Source organism: Carya illinoinensis, chromosome 13 (assembly GCF_018687715.1).
Source record: "Carya illinoinensis cultivar Pawnee chromosome 13, C.illinoinensisPawnee_v1, whole genome shotgun sequence".
Classification (NCBI taxonomy): Eukaryota; Viridiplantae; Streptophyta; class Magnoliopsida; order Fagales; family Juglandaceae; genus Carya; species Carya illinoinensis.
The window spans coordinates 34,612,205-34,620,316 of record NC_056764.1 but is presented as its reverse complement, the minus strand read 5'-3'; positions in this window follow the sequence as shown (position 1 = coordinate 34,620,316).

Sequence of the window (8,112 nt, the reverse complement as noted above, 5' to 3'; positions counted from 1 at the left end):
GTACTTCAAGACTTTATAATGAAAGGCATTTGCGTTGATGCATTTCAATATTATGTACTGAAAGGCCTTTATGTTGATGCATCTCAATATTATGTACTAACTCTTTAAATGATGTAGTTGATAATGTTTTGGTAAAAAAATTCACCATATTAACTCAAGATCATTAAATTCACTACTCTTCTAGATTTGTACTCTTCTGGAGTTCTTGTAAATAACATAGTTAGTGGAGAAGTCATCAAAATTAAGCCTATAACCTTCTTTTTCAACAAAAACGATGGCCAGCTTTTTAGACCATACAAGCACCGCAGGATTTTTCAACTCTTCTGTAGTTGTCAAGCGCCGCAGAGTTATGATGTTACATCTCTTGTCTGTTGTAGAGAGATGCTTCACGAGAAAAGCTGTGAAGCAATAGAAATGCTTTGTCATAATTTTCTCTATAAAAGAGATATTCAGCTCATCTTCATTCGCATATCATTTTCTTCACTTTTCTATAATTATTCTGCATTCTTCCTTTGCAATCTCTTTCTGCATTCTTACTCTGCAATCTCTTTCTGCATTCTTATTCTGAAATGGCTCAGCAATCTCCTCATGACCAATATATGATGTATTCTGCACCTCGTTCACCAATTGTTTCTACTTCTACACTAGGTGCTATTATGTAGTACAATAATGATCTGACTAATAAGTCAAATAATGAAGTTATCTATGAGCTTGTGAGTCTCGCTACCTGATACCCATCATCCATTGTCGCATTTTCTCAACGATTACAATCCAAAACTTGTGGGGTTGACAAACTCTACGAGAATATTTCTATCCTTTAGCGATTTCTTTTAGAGTCCAACATGAAGATAGGAGCAATAAAGTAAGAGAATAGGAATTTAAAATCCTTACTTAAATTTTCTTTTCGATTGCCTACTCCTTTAGATAAGGATACCATGCAAATTCTTGAAGAATAAGAGCGTTTAAAGAATGAGGCGAAGATCTTTAAATTTCTGTAATCTTATTTCGAGATAATAAAATAATATTTCACAAATATTCATATTTGTGTTTCTATCTTCTGGTAGATGTTTTGTGTGTTCTATTTTATTTCTCTTTTAATAATGCACACTTCTTACAAAACCGTAATATGAATCTGAAATACTAATTGTATTTAAGAGATAGTATTTCAAAACTAATAATTTCATTCATCTCCCCTTGAAACCGCAAGGGTTTTAGATTTATATTTCAAATATGTGCAGTTTTCATGAGCTCTGCTGGAGTCTCAATGACATTTAAATCATCTATATAAACTGCAATAATAACTTGTTCTACGTGCGTTTGGATTGTTTTAGATCATATAAGGATTTTTGAAACTTGATAGAATACATATTTCTAGATGTATTCAGATTAGAAGCTTCAGGCATTTTCTATCCTTCAGGGATTTTCATATATATGTCATGATCTAATGATCCATATAAATATGCAGTTAATCATGCATATTCAAACTCTCGATAACTTTCAAGCTAATAAAAACCTCAATATAATTTCATCTACTTCAAAAACATATCAATATTGTTTCTGCGAGAAACCGACTTATGATTTATGTATCACATTTTCATATTAGAAGTTTCAGACATTTTATATCATTTATATAAATATCTACTGATATTCAACAAGCATCACATATTTAGGTATTTGGACTACGAGTCCATATGTATCACATTTTACTTATTTCTGTGAGAAACCAACTTGTGATTTATATATCATATTTTCATTTTCTTTATATAAATACCCACTGATATTCAACAAGTATCATATCTTTAGGTGTTTGGGCTACAAGTCCATATGCATCATATTTTACTAGTGATATCAATTCTGCATGAATTGTTTCTTTCAAATTTGGCCAATATTTTTACGTCTGTATTTTTCGATGGTTCTTGATTCACTTTATTCATTATTTCTGGTAATGTCAATTGCCATCTTATATGAAAATACGTTATTGACAACGGTTTTATTTCTATCCAGAATTTCTCCAATATTCATGAAATGTATCGAGATCTCATTATTTTCATGTACCTGTCCCATTTCAAGGAAAACCATTTCATGAAAAACCTCTTTAGGAGGCATTCTTCAGGAGATTTATACTCTTCAAGAGTTTATATAGGAGAATTTTATATAGAAAATTTGGATGGATCTTATTGCTTGTTTTGTGGGTACGGCCTCTTCAGGAGCACCAAATTATTTTTGCTTTTCTCTTTCGAGATGTTTTATCTTTTGTATCAATAGGTCTCACATACTTTTAGACATGTCTTATGTTCATTAGACTACTAAATTTCTTAATTGTCCTACATAGACTTCAATCCTCACTAGGATTTTAGCAGCTAGAATATGAGATATTTTTATCTTATTGCATCCATAATTTAATTATCATCTGAACTTCCAGTTCGCCTATGATAATCAAGATAATGTCGAATTATTTCATTTTATTTGCTTCTACAAATTTTTCTTTTCACTCCTGGTGGTAAAACTTTATAGTAAAAGAATCTTCTGGTTATTTTATAGACATCCATATGAAAATTTATTCAACTTATCATAATTGATTTCGGATGATCAAAATAATCATGAAAAACATACAAATATTTTGAATCATATCACTTTTGATGTATCATAATATTTGATTCAATAGTTGTATAATATCATCTCAAAGAGAAAGCTGATAGTTTTTCTAATACGAGCTTCTGGCCCGAAATCATAAAAGTATTATAAATATATTAATTACCACGTCTAATTTCTTAGTTTCTTTGAATAAAATGCATCATTCTTTTCACTTCAGGGAAAAAAATGATATAAATCCAATATCATCTGCATCATTATTTTCACTTCAGGGACTAAAATTATATAAATCCAACATCATTCACTTTAGGAAATTATATGAAACTATTAGGACATGACTAATGATTTCTTATCAAAAACTCATTATTTTGCTTAGCCACTAGAAGACCAGATATAATTTTAGAATATATTTTGAACTTTTGTACTTGATATTGCTACTTCAGAAGCACATTCGAGGCACTCATGTAAACATATATTCTTTAGTGGCTTTTCTCTCCACAATTTCAATTATGCAACTTTAGGTACATTAATCATAATGAGTTTTTGGTACACGTATCACTCATTTAAATTATGAGATACTCAATAAAATTATTACTTTAGAACGATCCTTCAGGAATGCTCAATTTTTATTCTATGATGAATCTTATCATCAATAATTCACAACAAGTATAAAAAGTAAATAGAACTTGTATATAAACTTACGTGAATAAAAATTTACCACAGTTATAATTAAAATATAAATTATGAAAATTTTAATTCACCATAGATATAACTGATATGTAAACTATGTGAATAAATATAAAATTTTATCAAGTAATAATAAGGAATATAATCTTTAATACTCACCTTGAATATTGCAAATAATATATCGAAAAATTTACTTAAAATAAAAAACCACTAACTTCTGAATCAATAGTGAGTAAATTTCAATAAACTTACTTAACTTGTCCAGCATCATCTTTGATGGGGAAATCAATAAACTTACTTGACTTGTCCAGCGTCATCTTGATGGAGAAATAATGAGTAAATTCCAAAAGGGGTTCCCACGGCCTTACACAACAACTCTTCATGCAAAACTTATCCTGACACCTTTCACTTTTTTTTTTTTTTTACAAGAATGTACACCTCCTTCCAAAGACTTTTCAAACCTCAAAATATCAGTAATGAGGCTCTACATGCTAGCTAGTGTCTTTGATTTGTGTCAGGGTTTCAACCCATAAAGAAATTCAGATCTGCAAGGCCATCCAGTCAAGATCAGCAAAAGCCAAGGAGAAGAATCTTATGACTAGGCCCGTGAAGGGAGATTTGTTTGTGTCGAGTCAAAAAAAAATCAACCCCAACGATTCTAGAGATCGCTAATCAAGAGAAAATCTCCAACGCCCTTTGATTTGAGCTCTTCTACTTTCTCAACAAACTCCATGTGGATGGCCACCAACAAAGGCTTTCGGAAACACAACTAGTTTTGATCCATACATAGCAGCCCCTCTGTCTTTATGAAGGTTATCTTAGATCTAGGCACTCATGGACAACATCATATCGACGACGTGCTCATGGATCGACGACGGGCACCTACTCTAGTTTCTAATTGGTGGTGGTTGTTCTTGGGGAAATCTTCAAGCTAGAGGAAACGCTGGTAGGAGGAAACTCTGACGAGAACATCCACATCTACTAAGTATTGCTTCTTCAACTTGAAACCGGAGCCAGAGGTCTTGTCAAGAGGCAGCATAGCCACCGTCTTGTACCCACAGCAGCTCCAAACTGAAGATCCGAGATCGGCAAGTCCGAGAGCATTATCAAGTCGATCTGGCAACAAACAGGCGCGTACAACTGGGGAGATTACATCAAGCTCCTCAAAATGGAAAAAAGCACGGTCTCAAGGTCCAGGTGATCGGACGGCGAGGATCTGCAAATTCAGAAAGCAACCAAACAGAGTTAGCAAACTTCTTGACCAACAAGTAAAGAAAAAAGTAGGTGGAGTTGGCCTGATAGGCGGTGGGAAAAATCACATCGTGCTGATAACGTGTTGTGAATCAATGAAAAGAGAGAAGGAAATTCAAAAAGAGAGAATGAGAGAGTGATTTTCTCATTATTGATCCTCATATATATAGGGATACAAAAGTCTTAATTGACGAATAAGACCTAGTCAATTATGACGGCTAAATGTGGTCATACAATACAAGTTGGTCTATAACAATCAACATATTTTAAATCACTTTTTTAATTATTAAATAAAAAATAAAAATAAAAATAAAACTAACAAGCAGTCAAACATAAGGGATATAGATGCTTTTCCCTTAGAAAAAATGTATTCTAATTATTATTATTATTATAACTTCCGTTTCTTAACTTTTTTATTATTTTATATCGGCCAATAGAAAATAGCCATGTAGGCTATTTTTGAGGAGCTTAATTGCACTCGCATGTAGAAGACGCTCTTCTCCTCCTCCTCCTCTCCCTCCCCCATTTGTGTATCCCATTTTTCCCTAGCCCTCTCATTTCTCTCCCTCTCCAGCTCCCATCTGCACTCATCTATGCTGACAGAAGCCTCACCTGCACTTGATGTTGACTCTGATGCCAAAGAAATACGATTAAACCGAGCTATTGAATTCGGATCACTAACTTCTTTAAAAATATTCCAGATTTTGGATTTCAAAAAATTAGCTGTTGAATCATAACCGAATATTGAAGTTAAGTAAAACGGGAGATTGGATGTAAATCAAGAATTGAAATAGAGTCTTCACTATGCCAAAAGAAATCTATACTTGTCTCTATGAATCTTATTCTTCCTAGAGGACCCCACAAATCACTCACATATACATGTGCATATATGCACACATTTTTTCAATTTTTCTTGCACAAGCAGATGAAGAACAAGTGAAGGCAGAATCTTTGGCATGTGAAGGGAAGAGTAAAGAGTAGAGACAAAGAGGGAGAAGTAGATTTGTTTGTTAGAATGTGTTGTAGTTTGACGAAGTCATGGTTGGTTTAGTGGGTGGTGATTTTGGGGCCTTTTATCCCCTTACTCTCATTTGTTAAAAACCTCACAAACTTCGTTTGAATGAAAAGAAGGACTGGGTCACTATCTTAAGAATCATTAACAAATAAGTTTTATCCATTATATATCTTTATTGGTGGTTGCTAGAATTCAGGCGTGACTTTTTTTGTTCCCAGGAAATTAGCAAAGCCAAATCATGTGGTATTTTCTTCTTTACCATGACACTCTGGTTTCAAAAGGGAGTAACATGCGAAAATTTTTCATGGAAGAAAAACTATTTCTGCCTCTACCCCCCCCCCCCCCCAAAAAAAAAAACTCTGTTTGATACTTAATTCAAAAGAACGTGAATACAATGAACAATATATTGGAAAGAGGAAAAGTTGAGAGAAATGAAAGGTCTTCATTTGTGTTAAAGAAGGTGGACTTCATGAAGAGGAGAGAGAGAGAGAGAGAGAGAGAGAGAGAGAGAGAGAGAGAGAGAGAGAGAGAGAGACAAAATTAATGAGTATGTAGACAAACTAGAAGTCGTCACGTGGCATCTTATTCAAGATTTAAAAAGTCCAAGAATAGAAATACTATGCATTTTGATGGGTCCACTAGTGCACTTCAAGTCCACTTTGTGCCATTAAGAAATTAACGAGAATTGGTTAGAAGGATTTTTTTTTTTTTGGTATAGAATGGTAATAAAAAAAAATCTAGTATACTCATCTTAAATAAATAAAATGGGTCAGGTCGGAATACTCGATTCTTCTAAAATTATTTTCGGGTTAGGCAACCGACTTATCGAAATGCATCTAAATCAGGTTAGGTCAGAATATTGATTTTTGGGTCAAATGAACAACCCTAGGTAGGTAATTCATGGTAATGGGTGGCAGTTTGGGATGTTTGTGAAAAAGGTGGTGATCGTGCTTGAGATCTATGAGAGCTGAAGATGACTTATGTGAATCATGAGATCATTGGTTTGGTGCAAGGACTGATCTTCTGAAACAAGGATGATGAGAGGAAAGCGGAGAGTTGATGTGTGGTAGTCAGTGTGGAGTGTAGAGCAGTAGATCAAGACTCCAAGTTCAATTCTACAAAAGTAAAAAACTAGCCCAAAAATGCATAAGGAAAAGAAGCTTGACCAAAATGTGCAAAATGTGAGGATTTTGGTGTGGAGGAGAAAGGAGGAGCTGGAGCTCTTGCCTCCACCCCAAAGGTGGTCTCTATTGAAGGGCATTGGTGGTTGGAGAGGGAGACTCTATGGGGCTAGAGAGAGAGAGAAATGGTTTTTTTTTTATAGGTTCATATGTTCAAACGTCCAGACGTGACAAATGGTTATGACAACAAATGATCAAAGTTTTTAAAAGAATAATCATGCACCATATGAATCTTTCTTGTTTATATAGCACCGTTATGCCTTTTGCCATTTGAGTCATATTTTCATTTTCATAATATCTTCATCTTTCATCTATGCTCTCACTGATGGAGAGAAGATTTTTGAAATTTTTAAGGTTAATGTGTTGATTTTCTGTTTATTATCCCAAGTCCAAGTGTTGACCTTTTTCCAAGAATATTGTGGATAAGAAGGTTTGGATTGGTACATATGTAACATATTTGACCATTTGTATATTTGTATAAAGAAAAATAAAATATAAACAAAAGGTTTAAATATATTAGAAAGAGAAATATCCTTTTTAAAGAAGAGTATGATACTCCGATTTTATTGATTGTCCTGTTACGTGTGAGAAGACATGATGCGTGAGGTAAATCAAAAGGAACAATAGAATTTCTAACCTTGGATTTTAACTTTTGCAAGGAAGTAATTGGTAATGAGACCTTTTGATATGCTAAATGTTCCAACTTGTCAGTATCGAGATCAACATTAGTGATAGATTTTGCACCAAAGGCCAAATGATCTTCCTTCATAGATGAATCACCAATATGCAAACTCGAGTAAGAATGAACAGTTGGAGTAGTTACCATGTTTGAGGAGCAACCAATCAAGTCTTGTCTGGGAGAGGACTCATCATGACACGTGTCCTTTTCATTAGCAGGAACCAATGGGACCATAGCATAACTATCAAGACAGTTATCAAAAGTAGTGGGTGACACCAATTGCTCGCCTGAGAAGATATTGGATGATTGTTCTAATCAACCACCAAGATGTTTACCCACACCACCTTTGGTGAATGAAGCAGCAGTCCTCAACTAGGATCTATACTGTTGATTTGAAGTAGAAGTAGAGGAAGGTCCTGACTTAACATGACACCTAGAAGCACCATGCAAAATGATTCCATAATTGAAACAAAAATATGGCAATCTTTCGTATTGAAATGCCACAAAAACCTAATGATCCTTGAGAGATAGCATAGTTTCACGTGCCAGTGGTTTCATCATATCAACATCAACTAGAACCCGTAAATATTTACATCATCCCTTGCCAGTGTCATCCATAGCCACATGAATAGTGTTCACAATGAGATGACCAATTCGGGTCCCAACAATGGAATTCATACACCCAAATGGAAAGTTATGGAGTTGTA